Genomic DNA, 13683 nt, shown 5'->3' on the forward strand with positions numbered 1-13683 from the left:
CCATCTGTATACACAACCCACGCCTCGCCTCCGATAAAATTCTCTTCAACGGAGTCAGGTTGGCGGTTGGAAAAATCTTGCAGCTGTTCTTCCTCGAATAACTCTGGCGAAACCACGATATCTTCTACCGGGAAGTCCGCCATCAGAGAAGCTAATGCATGACCTTTTTCTGCAGTGCGAGGCTCATATAAGATATGGTAAGCACTTAGATAGCTAGACCAATCAGCGAGGCGACCAGACTCTTCGGCTCGTCCGAGTGCCTTCTTGGGGATATTCTCAGATATACTTTAACAACCGTCCCCTCGAAAATATGGCTTAAGCTCGCTTTGCGCATGCACCGGGCAAGCGCTTAATTTTCTCAATTTTAGAATATCTACTCTCGAGCGGTTAACATTTTGCTAATGAAATATATTGAGGCTCCTCCTGGGTTTCCACGACAATAATCGCTTAATCTGCGATATCGGTTTCCAAATAAACTCCAATGGCTTGGCCAGTTTTGGGATCGACCGGGGCGGGGTGATACCAAGTAAGCTTTAATTTCTGTAAAAAGCCTATCACGGTCCTCGTTCCAAACCGAGGCACCTTTCAATGTTGGAAAAATGGCTTGCATCGATCCGAATACTTTTGATATGAATCTATTCAGGTCGCCAAACGACCGGGCGAGCATTGAATTTCTTTTTATTCGATGGTGGGGGCATTTCGAGAATGGCCCGAATCTGTTCAGGGTTTGCCTCAATACCCCGTCGAGTCATCAGAAATCCCAAGAACTTTCCAGATGCTAACCCAAAGGAACATTTCAAAGGGTTCAACTTCAGTTTGTATCTTACTAGCCTATCGAAAACCTCTTGTAAATGCCGGGTGGTCGGTGTTTCTTTGGATTTGACTACCATGTCATCTATGTAAACTTCCATGATAATCCAATCATGTCGGCAAACATTGTATTCATCATCCTCTGATAGGTGGCGCCTGCATTTTTCAAGCCAAATGGCATGACTGTAAAACAATACAAGCCTTGGTCCGTGATGAACGCCGTGTGCTCCTGGTCTTTCTCAAGCAGAGGTATCTGGTTATAACCAGACGAAGCGTCCATGAATGACAGACGCTCGAATCCTGAGGTTGCATCGACTAGATCTGAGATGCGAGGTAATGGGTATGGATGCACGGGGCAAGCCTTGTTTAGGTTGGTAAAGTCGATGCAAACCCTAAGCTTCCCATTTTTCTTTGGAACCGCGACGATATTGGATACCCATGTAGGGTATTCGATGGGCTTAATGAACCATGCTCCAAGCAGTTTACCAATCTCGTCATTGACCTTCAGTTTTCGTTCTGGAGCCATCCTCCTTGGCCTTTGTCGAACTGGTTTGAATCTCGAGTCAATATCTAGCCTGTGGCAAGCAACATCCGTGTCAATTCCAGGCATTTGGTTGATATTCCAAGCAAATACTTCTTGATAATCCCATAACAGGTGAATTAGAGCTCTTTTTTCAGCTGAGGGTAATCCGGCAGCGATGAAAGTAGTTTCGTGGCTCTCGCCCCCTATCTGAACTTCTTCCAACTGATCGATCGAGGGACCTTCAACAGAGCGTCGGGCTTCTCGTACCTGATAAGCCCAACGTTTCTATAATTGCTATTTGGCATGATCACCCTGGAGGATCGTGTTACCCTGAACTTCTGATTTCCTGGTATCTTCCAGTGCCAAATTGTGACACTGATGCGACATCATCTGGTCACTGCGGACCTTACAGACTCCCGTTGGCGTCGGGAATTTCAATGCCTGGTGGAAAGTGGATACAACAGCCTGATTGGCATGGATCCAATCCCTACCAAAAATTGCATTATAACAAGAACCACAATCCACCAGAAGAAAATTTATCCCGACAGATTGATGCCCAACTGTGACAGGGAGATGAACCTTTCCAATAGCATGGGCTGGTTCTCCGTTGAACCCAATGATTGGATTACGGTCTTCTATGATCAAGTCCTCTGACAGTTTCATCCTGGAGTAAGCCCTGGTGAATAACACGCTAGCTGAGCTTCCTGTGTCGATAAGAACCTTCTGCACCCTAAAGATTCCTATCCATGCAGTAATGACAACAATAATATTGTGGGGGTAATAAACCCTTTTTAAAGTTTCTCGGTGAACTTCAACTCGTGGCCTTCATAGGTCTCAAAGATTGATACCTTGGTCAAAATTGAAACCGCTGACCTGGTAATGATCTTGTATATGACGAAGTTTCAAAGCGTTTCTATCTTCATACCGACGGCGGAGACGCTATCGACACGTGCGTGGCATACATCAATAACGTTGTGTTCAGCTAAGTTGATATGGGCTGACCGAGGTTTGTGTTGAACAAACTCAGTAAGTTGTCCATCATCAACAAGGCGTTGAACTTCTTTCTTTAAAGCTCTGCAGTGATCTGTTTCATGCCCAATATCATTGTGATATCTGCATTTTCGATTTTTATCCCGCCTACCTGTAGGATCTTCTGGTAGCGGCCGAGCTGGCAGTAACATTTTCTTAGTCTTGATTTTTTCGTACAGGTTTGCAAGGCCCAGAGTCAAAGGGGTGAATACTTTTTCATCTAGAGTACTCCTCTTGTTACCTTGATTGGTAAGCTTATCCTTTGTGGAGTCCTTGGAGGCGGGATCGGCGCCATCCTTTCTCTGTCGAGACTTTTGATCATCTTCCACTCGAACGTACCCTTCCACTCGGGTGAATAAATCAGAGAGGGTGGTAGGTGGCTTTCGAGTAAGAGAGTTGTAAAGTCCATCTCTGTCGAAATGCAACGCTTGATGGAATGCTCAGATTGCAAAAGCGCCACTCACCTCCCCGAACTTCGCGCGAAGCTTCCCCGAACCGTCGTATTCAAACTCTTAATTGTTTCACCTTTCTCCATAAAGAAGACCGAACAGTGTGCTCGGACTCTTCTTCGCCTTCATATTGTAATCAAATCGCTCAACGAACATATCACCGAGCTTGGTAAATGAATCAATTGAACGCTGAGGCAACTTGTTGAACCGGGATAGTCGTATCCTTTCAACGCCGCTGGAAAAATACGACACATTAACGACTCATGAAATTCCCATAAGGTCATAGCCGCTTGGTAGCTCATGACGTGCTCGCTCGACACCATCCACGCCATCGTAAGTCGGAAGAGGGGGGCTGTTTGAATGCCTCGGGATGAACACATCCCAATGTCATTTACAAAGGGTGAAAATTTCGACCTCGCATTCTTTCCAAGAGTGGATCGCCTCGGATGGTTTGCCCGGTCACGGCTTGGTTAATCAATTCCTTAACCCTTTGTTCATTCATATTCTCACAAATGTCCTCATCTTGATTCTCTTCTCTCCGTGATCCGCTCATCGCGGGCTAAGATTCGATGGGGATTCGGTCGTTCTTGACGTTCGATTCTACCCCTTTCACTGCCACTCTGTTAGCAGGTAGCGGACTCTCATTCCGATTTGTGTGTTGGGATTCATATCCTGATCCGGACACATCCATGGATCTTTGGCGTTCCGAACCGGAACTCAATGCATTTGCTTTGCGCTCCGGTTGTGGGATCGCGCGTCGAGGATTTGTGCCCAAACGATCCCGCATTGTGTTTGACCGTGAATGAGCGGGACGCATTAACGATAGGGTGGATAGTCCGGCTTTGGCTTGGATCTCTAGCTTGACCATTATTGTGAATAAGGTTTTGGCCGTTATTAGGATCTTCGCTATTGTCCCCCGTTCGCCCGTTGCCTTTGCCTACGCAAGGCACAAAGGGGACTAGACCGATTGGTGCTCTGCAGGGTTTCTAGGCCGTTTGCCTAGTTGATTTCTCAACTTTTCGTTTTCCGCAACTACTCTTGTCAAAAGAGAGATTAGAGCTGGATCCGATTGGTATTGCAAGTTCCGGATGGAGGCGCTGGTTAGTTATGTCGGTCTCCCCGACCCTTTATTGACGCCGCCGCGAGCATCACGGGTGGGTTCAGCAGACCATCCCCTCGACGTGGATTTTGGCAGCTCTGGAGTGCTCGCGACAAAGATTTGCGGCGAGGGACACGGGGATTAGATTCCCGAGTCCCTAATGGCTCCAGAGTGTGTGGAACTACTTCAGACAGTCTGTTTCCTCCGTTCTGAGAGAAAGATCTACGATGGCTCGACTGCCCCACCTCCGTAGTGGTGCCTGGAATAGTCTCCATGTTTTGCAGAGTTGCTACATGCCGACTAACAGCTTCTGTATTACTCATCGCAATTTGTTCAGCCATGGTAACAAGGACGTATGAAAAATAAGGCCGATGATATCAAGCTCCAACGGAATACCACGTGGTCGTGGGTTCGGTCCCCACAGACGGCGCCAAAGAATGTTGGGGCAAAACGTTAACCTGACACTCCCGATGTGATGATGCTTCCGAAGGCTCGAAAGATATGGGGGATTGAGATTTTTGAGGAAGTGAGACTGCACTAACGCTCGGTTGCCCTCGCATCCGCAATGAAGAATCCGGGATCAAGTCTCTTAAAACGTGGATTCGGAGGATCACGTAAGCCTCCATATATATAAATCCCCTTTGGCGGCCAAGAAAGGGATTCTCAGAGATGATGAATCCTAGTATGATTCTATCTCAAATAGGATCATTCCCCAAGATTCCATTCTATCCTTGTGCAAGATCTTATCGGATTGCATTAGGATCTTATCGGGTGAATGGATCAGAATGATCCGGACGGATTGGGTCCACGAACTTGGGCCCCGAACCGGATGGGCCCCCGAACCCGTTGAACTCTAACGGATTAGAGGACCGAATTATCCAAAGTATTTGCCCCCAGACTGGTTCGCCGCTGGTCTTATACACCCGGTTCATAGTCCGAGTATACTTTGGACCGGAAATATGACGTAGGGTACACACAGTGGTCGGGTATGGTTTGGGAGCTCGGGGAAGAGGCGTTAATGGCGCTATCTTGGATTCTTGGGCTACCTTGAAGGATTGATTTTTGTTTTATTTTAAATGTGAACCGCTTGGTTGATTGTTGTGTTGATTGTTTTGTTAAAGTGTGAGTGTGGGGATGTATATGGGGCTGTTGAATGGTGGTGGAAGCCATTAATGGCGGCGGTAAGGTTTTAGATCTAGGTTTGGTGATGTCGGATTTAAATTATTTGAGGAATGTGTGTTTGTTAAAGAGGTAGGGGTTTTTGCAGGGAGTAAAACCGCCTAGTTAAAAATGGGTGGTGTGTGGAGGAGTGGTGGCCGGATTTTGGTGGCTGGTGGAGGTGCTAGAGCTGTGAGGAAGATGACCGAATTTGGGCCTGGGGCTTGGGCCGAAAGGGTTAAGTTTTGGGTTGGGCCAAAACTCTATTAGTTGGTTTTGGGCCCGATTTTAGTTGGTTTTGTTTAGGGCCTTTTTCCAATTAGTCTATGGGCCCGTTTCCTTTGATTTGTGGACCCGGTTCAATTTAAGATTTTGGACCGAACCACTTAACGCTTTTGGGCGGTTTTCTAATATTGTTCGGGCCAGTCCATAGGACTCAAAATAGATCTATTGGGTCTTTAAATGTTTAGACTTCCTTCTCCTCTAAGGTTTGGACTTGGCGGTTAGGTCCGAACCATTACCTTAGTCATGAGCCCTCGAGCCATGCACATTGACCTTAGCTATGAACCATGGCTATGACCACGAACCTGTTGAACTTGGAAACTACTGATTTTGACTTTGACAACGGCAGAGTTTGACTTTGACTAGGGTTATTTGTTGACTAGGGTTGACTTTGACCAAATTGACCCAATTTGACCTTTTAACTTCGGATTATGATTTGGGTTATTAAGGTAGGTCTAGGGCTATTAGCATGCTTGGCTTTAGGCTAAGACCTCTATATATACGTGTGTATGTGTATTAACTATATGTGATTTTGCAGTATTTTATGATATGCAACGTTATGACACTTAGACATCCAGGAAATTAATAACGCGTAAACCAAAAAAAAAAATACAATTATCAAGATACTCATTCGTTCTCTGAAATGATATATAAAATAAAGTTCAATAATGCGTAAATAAATTTACCGCACTCTTTTAGAACTCTCCACGCTTCAAGTTTTGGATTTGAGTTTTATGACTGATGATGTCATATGTTAGGTGGGCATTTATTGAATGTGCCATAAATGGCCCGTTAGCGTTATATAGGGGTATTCATTGAATGTGCCATGAATGACCCGGGTATTCATTGAATGTGCCATGAATGACCAGATTGTTTGGACTACCCTAGAGAGGAACTAAGGTATTCACCTTGTGGGTTAGTTGTATTCTTTGAGTGTACGGGAATGTAAGGTTGGGTATTCCTTGAATGTGGCGGGAATGACCTAAGGTACATAGGTTGTAAAATATGTGTATAAGAAAAGTAATTGATTAATTAATAAGATAAATTAATTTGATTATGCGAGTGTATTTGGGCTTGCATTGGAATACCTATAGGATATCTACACATATTATATAAAATTGCTAACTTTCTTTTGCAGGAGGGTAGGACTTAATAATATTTTTGTGCAGGGACGCGGTCCTACCCTTATACAGCAATGGATATCGGTAAGTTTTAAATTCAATGGTTTAGATATTAAAACGAGTTATTATAATGAGTTATATAATGGAAGTTTTGCTTGGGAAGAACTATGCCTATTGAAATGACTAACTACTGCCTTCCAAGCCGTGAATGATTAAGTTATGGGAAAATATAAAGTGGTTATTTGGATAATTAAAGTATGATAATGTTTATATGTGGTTAGTCTACTCATACCAAAGAAATTCCATTTTGTCAACCCATGTTTGCTTTGTTTTGGCAACGTGGGTGTGTTCTTGGGAACATAGGTGGAAGGCAAAAGGGAACCACGGCATGTGATTGAGATTCTCGCTGAGCGATCACAGGAGTTTAGTTTATTAGGTCCGATCTTTTGGAAGGATGTAATAACGTAGGTTACATTTTCATATGACATGAAATACAATGTTGAAGACCAAGTATTCTTAAAGTTTGTTTATGTTTGTATTGGGATGGAAGAAAGTTTTTAATAAAGTGATAGTTGAGGAATTTGGAGATTTTTGTTGTTAAGTTGATCCTGTTGTGATGTGGGTTTTAGGTTTTGACATGTGTTGTATCCCCCGTCATAGCCTGGGTTTTTATACAATTGAACCAAGTGATGGTTGAGATATTTATATTTCAATTATTCATTTTTTTTTTATTGTTTAGAAATTTGGGTTGTGACATTTTGGTATCAGAGCTTAGGTTAGCCTAGATAGTGAAGGTCTAGGTGATCCTCGGATCGTGGTGAATGGGTAGTAGGAGTGTTTCTTTGTGGTATTTGGTTTGGCTTGTTGTTTTGTGTGTACTTTTATAGTGGAATGTTGGGATATGATTAGGAAAATAAAATGCTTATTTTAACGGTTAATTTCTTATGAAATTTATAATCGAATTTTTGCATGTTATAGTGTTGTTTTCCTAACGGAGTTTTTTAAGTTTAAGTAAGTATTGGCTAAAGAAGAAATGGTTATTTTAAAATTTCATATTTGAGTAAATTGGAATTATCCAAGGAATAAATAAACCCTTTTGATAAAGGTTGGATTTGAAATATTGGATATTGTCCAAGTTATGTATATCGTTGGTGTGTGATCCAATATACATAACATCTCTCTGTATGCATCGTTGGAGTTTGATCAAGTGTGTACATGTACATCGTTGGAGTGTGATCCAGTGTGCATATCACACATCGTTGGTGTTTGATCCTATGTGATGGTAGAGAGTTAGTATGCATCGTTGGTGTGTGAACCAGTGTATACTTGCATATCGTTGGTGTGTGAGCCAGTATGCATGCATCACATTGTAGGTGTTTGATCCTATGTGATGGTGGACATAGTATAGGCTGTTGATAATATGAATCGATCTACGTTTTATATTTTTATTTTTTCGAACATGTGGTGTTTGTGAGACACTGAGAGAAATGTTGATATATGTGTAAACACTAAGGTAGTGGATGAAACATATGAGTTTTTAAACAAATAGTTTTGACAGGGAATATCGTTAAAAAGGGAATTATTATATGGATTTTTTTTTAAACGCTTTGGATTAGTTGGGAAATACTAAGAGTGGAACTAACTGCCTCGGTGTGAGAGGAACTACATTGCCTTCTTAGTATGATAACTTGAAGAATATGGGTTTTGCTAAATTGAGAAATAATGGTTTTAATTAAGTGTTGGCAATTGAAGAAACTAATTATGTTTATTTCTTTTGAGTTGTGTATGCTAGCATATACACGTATTTTTGGGTTCAATATGTATATAGATACATTTTCAAAGTATGTGATTTGCATATTAGTATGTCTATCTATATGATATTGTATATGTGTATTCCTTTTAAGGTGTGTATACTTGCGTATACACGTATGTCTCATTTTAATTGTTTGACGTACTGTTGTTTGGTTAATCTACACTCTACCTTGAATCTCGGGACGAGATCCTTTTAAGGTGTGTATATTATAACACCCCGTGTTTTTATTATTTGTTTTTTTTCTATAATAATAATAAAGATAATAATAATAGATAATAGATATAATAAAAATAGGATAAGTGTTAGTGGAAATAGGAGACGTGGGTTTATGGGATAAACTCTCGTCCCTATTTCGGGGGTTTTGTTTTGAACAGAACAGAAAAGAAAAAAAATAGGGTTGGTGAAGAACAGAGAGTTTTTCAGAAAAGAGAGTTTCACAGAGAGGAAAGAGAGAAGTTTCTTGCTGGAGATTTTGCTGGGAACAGGAGCGCGCTAAAGGTGAGTAGCTATTTTGCTATTTCACCGAATTTATGGTTTTCCGTGTATCGGAGTATACCGACTAAAGTTTCGCCTATTATTAATACGCTCATTATAATCGATTGTGTTGGACTTCGTGCTTTTTGTTTTATTAAACCTTGTTATAATTCGGATTTGATATAAACTGTCGAAACTTTGTTAATTGGGTAAACTGACGAAGCTTCAACAGAGCATCAATGGCGTCAGCCCACAGAAATCGTTTTATATTTGAACTCTCCTGGTTTTGGTTTTGAAACCATACTGTGATGTTAATATTAATTGGTTGTTGGTATATGATGGACGTCGGGATTAGGAGTGGGGTTGTTCTAGTTAGGCTGAAGCTTTGAAGGTCCATTAATGGCGGCGAGATCGCCCAGGCTAGGGGTAACATCGATTTTTGTCTTGATGTTGTGACTTTTGTTTGACTTTTGATGGAATACGGTGGTCGGGTATGGTTTGGGAGCTCGGGGAAGAGGCGTTAATGGCGTTACTGCCGTTACTGGGCTACTGAAGGATTGATTTTTGTTTTTTTTTTTTAATGAACTGTTTGGTTGATTGTTGTGTTGATTGTTTTGTTAAAGTGTGAGTGTGGGGATGTATATGGGGCTGTTGAATGGTGGTGGAAGCCATTAATGGCGGCGGTAAGGTTTTAGATCTAGGTTTGGTGATGTCGGATTTAAATTATTTGAGGAATGTGTGTTTGTTAAAGAGGTAGGGGTTTTTGCAGGGAGTAAAACCGCCTAGTTAAAAATGGGTGGTGTGTGGAGGAGTGGTGGCCGGATTTTGGTGGCTGGTGGTGGTGCTAGAGCTGTGAGGAAGATGATCGAATTTGGGCCTGGGGCTTGGGCCGAAAGGGTTAAGTTTTGGGTTGGGCCAAAACTCTATTAGTTGGTTTTGGGCCCGATTTTAGTTGGTTTTGTTTAGGGCCTTTTTCCAATTAGTCTATGGGCTCGTTTCCTTTGATTTGTGGACCAGTTCAATTTAAGATTTTTGGACCGAACCACTTAACAGTTTTTGGGCCAGTTTCTAATAGTGTTCGGGCCAGTCCATAGGACTCAAAATAGATCTATTGGGTCTTTAAATATTTAGACTTCCGGGTTCTAAGGTTTGGGCTTGGCCAGTTGGGTCCGAACCATTACCTTAGTCATGAGCCCTTGAGCCATGCACATTGACCTTAGCTATGAACCATGGCTATGACCCTGAACCTGTTGAACTTGGAAACGACAGTTTGACTTTGACCAGGGTTGACTGTTGACTAGGGTTGACTTTGACCAGTTGACCCAATTTGACCTTTTAACTCGGATTATGATTTGGGTTATTAAGGTAGGTCTAGGGCTATTAGCATGCTTGGCTTTAGGCTAAGACCTCTATATATACGTGTGTATGTGTATTAACTATATGTGATTTTGCAGTATTTTATGATATGCAATGTTATGACACTTAGACATCCAGGAAATTAATAACGCGTAAACCAAAAAAAAAAATACAGTTATCAAGATACTCATTCGTTCTCTGAAATGATATATAAAATAAAGTTCAATAATGCGTAAATAAATTTACCGCACTCTTTTAGAACTCTCCACGCTTCACGTTTTGGATTTGAGTTTTATGACTGATGATGTCATATGTTAGGTGGGCATTTATTGAATGTGCCATAAATGGCTCGTTAGCGTTATATAGGGGTATTCATTGAATGTGCCATGAATGACCCGGGTATTCATTGAATGTGCCATGAATGACCGGTTGTTTGGACTACCCTAGAGAGGGAACTAAGGTATTCGCCTTGGGTTAGTTGTATTCCTTGAGTGTACGGGAATGTAAGGTTGGGTATTCCTTGAATGTATGGAATGACCTAAGGTACATAGGTTGTGAAATATGTGTATAAGAAAAGTAATTGATTAATTAATAAGATAAATTAATTTGATTATGCGAGTGTATTTGGGCTTGCATTGGAATACCTATAGGATATCTACACATATTATATAAAATTGCTAACTTTCTTTTGCAGGAGGGTAGGACTTAATAATATTTTTGTGCAGGGACGCGGTCCTACCCTTATACAGCAATGGATATCGGTAAGTTTTAAATTCAATGGTTTAGATATTAAAACGAGTTATTATAATGAGTTATATAATGGAAGTTTTGCTTGGGAAGAACTATGCCGGTTGAAATGACGGAACTACCTGTCTTCCAAGCTGTGAATGATTAAGTTATGGGAAAATATAAAGTGGTTATTTGGATAATTAAAGTATGATAATGTTTATATGTGGTTAGTCTACTCATACCAGCAAATTCCATTTTGCTGACCCATGTTTGCTTTGTTTTGGCAACGTGGGTGTGTTCTTGGGAACATAGGTGGAAGGCAGTGGAACCACGGCATGTGATTGGGATTCTCGCCTGGAGCAGTCTGGGAGTTTAGTTTATTAGGTCTGATCTTTTGGAAGGATGTAATAACGTAGGTTACATTTTCATATGACATGAAATACAATGTTGAAGACCTGTTATTCTTAAAGTTTGTTTATGTTTGTATTGGGATGGAAGAAAGTTTTTAATAAAGTGATAGTTGAGGAATTTGGAGATTTTTGTTGTTAAGTTGATCCTGTTGTGATGTGGGTTTTAGGTTTTGACATGTGTTGTATCCCCCGTCATAGCCTGGGTTTTTAGACAATTGAACCAAGTGATGGTTGAGATATTTATATTTCAATTATTCATTTTTTTTTTATTGTTTAGAAATTCGGGTTGTGACATCTATCCCAGTAGACTTCAAACCTGGTAGCTTTATTTGTGAATGAAGGACTTGCATTCCTTTTTCACTCATATGGCCAAGTCTACGATGCCATGTGTTTGGATCTTCTCTGTCATCAGCAACATCAACATAACCACAACCACTGGTGGTTAAATAGAGAGTACCATCTTTCTTTCTATGTGTAATAAGCGATGTACCTTTTGCTACTTTCCAACTTTCACCTGTAAAATGGGTAGTGTAACCTTCACTTGCTAGCTACCCTACTGAGATTAGGTTTCTCCTCAAATCCGGAACATGCCTTACATCTTTTAGCTTCCATACAGATCCATCAATCTTGATCTGTACATTGCCTTTACCAACAATGTTAGTTGCAAGGCTTGTTATCACCCAGATAGACTGTACCAAGATTACCTGGAACATAGCTTTCTATCATATCCTAATTTGAGGTTGTATGGAATGAAGCACCTGAGTCCAACACCTAGGAGTTGTCTCTACTCTCCATAGAACAAATCAATGCATCATCTAACACCTTAGCCACATTGGCTTCTTGGCGTTTCTTCTTTCCATGTTTCTTATCTTTCTTCTTCTTGGGCAACCGACAATCATAAGAGTAATGTCCTTTCTTGCCACAATTATAGCAATCTATCTCGGATGTATCAACTTGAGATTTTCCTTTGGATTTAGATTTGTTCTTATCAGAATCCCTGTATGAACTCCTACCCCTACTTTCAAAACTTAATGCAGACTCAGAAGTTGAAGCAACATCTGATTTACTTCGGATCTCCTCGGTCAGTATCATACTAACTACATCATCAAACTTCAACTTAGTTTTACCTGCAGAGCCACTAATGGCAACAACTGTAGCTTTCCAGCTTGCTGGCATCTGACCAAGAATGGCCAAAGCTCTAACTTCATCACTAAAAGATATTTCAACAGACTCTAACTGATCCTTGGTCTCGTTGAACTTATTAAGATGTTCTTTGAACAAATCTCCTTTAAACATCCTTAAAGTAAAGAGATTTATAATAAGATGTACCTTATTAGCAGTAGAAGGTTGTTCATACATAGCAGAAAGAGCATTCATGAGATCCATAGTGGTCTTCTCAGTCTTGATATTGAATGCTACTGACTTCCCCAAATATAACCGAATTATAGCCTTTCTGTCAAGCAAGTTCCAAGCATCCATAACCATTGCTTCAGGTGTGGATCCCATCAATGGAAGATATAGATCTTTTTGATATAGATGATCTTCAATTTGCATCTTCCAAAATCCAAAATTTGTTCTGTTAAACTTTTCGATCTTCAGCTTTCCTTCGTCATTCGTCATTGCTCACACAGGAACAATTAATACCCAAGATCCACAGTAAATCATTACGCTCTGATACCAGTTGTTAGGGATCTACCCTAACCAACACGGCGAATTTAGAATCTAGAAAACTCAGAAGAAAAAAACAAAAAAGAGGAACACACAAATATACGTGGTTAAGCAATTGCCTTAATCCATAAGCGCACCACAATTCACTATTATCAAGAAGTAGTTACAAACACTAATATATCTCTCTCAATAAATCTCAAACAAAGCAGTCACAAAATAGCTCACCTAATTTGTAATCTATGCTATCAAGTTTCTCTCCAATGTGTGTTCTTAAAACTCTAAGGATGGGGTTCTATTTATAGACTCCCATCGAATATAAGTCGTAAAGCAAAAAAGAAACTAAAACTAATTGAGATAAGGATCATGTGTAGTAGTTGGTTATAATAACCAACTCCACTTATAGAGTCGTAGTACATAACCAACTCCATGAACTAATGGTTATCAAAACCAAAACCGATTTCGATAAGGCTTCATGTGCTAGCGGTTGTAATCAGACTCTAATAACATAACACCCCTCCCCCCTCCCTTTGTAAGATCCAAAGGTATGGTCATGTTTCTTCATGTGAAAAAAAAAATTCATCTCGTAGCCGTTAGATCTTGCAACTGGGGGTATCACTAATATTTTTAAAAATGGGGGGTAACACTAATTGCAACTAATAATAAGGGGGTATCCCTAACTAACCCATTAAGTTTTAAGTTTTATTTTTATTTAAATCACTATATCACATTATAGACAAATAAGGCTAAATTAGTAGAACTAGT

General features: G+C 40.6%; 1 long non-coding RNA gene across 1 annotated transcript; it reads left to right on the top strand.

The window, feature by feature from the left end:
* The first annotated feature begins 10651 nt into the window (after window positions 1-10651).
* On the top strand, window positions 10652-11379 carry LOC147499537 (uncharacterized). The gene is made up of 2 exons (XR_015194486.1): window positions 10652-10875; window positions 11156-11379. It is a non-coding gene; the product is annotated as an uncharacterized LOC147499537 (long non-coding RNA).
* Window positions 11380-13683: the final 2304 nt, after the last annotated feature.

The sequence above is a fragment of the Coptis chinensis genome, chromosome 5 (genome assembly GCF_015680905.1).
Source record: "Coptis chinensis isolate HL-2020 chromosome 5, ASM1568090v1, whole genome shotgun sequence".
Classification (NCBI taxonomy): Eukaryota; Viridiplantae; Streptophyta; class Magnoliopsida; order Ranunculales; family Ranunculaceae; genus Coptis; species Coptis chinensis.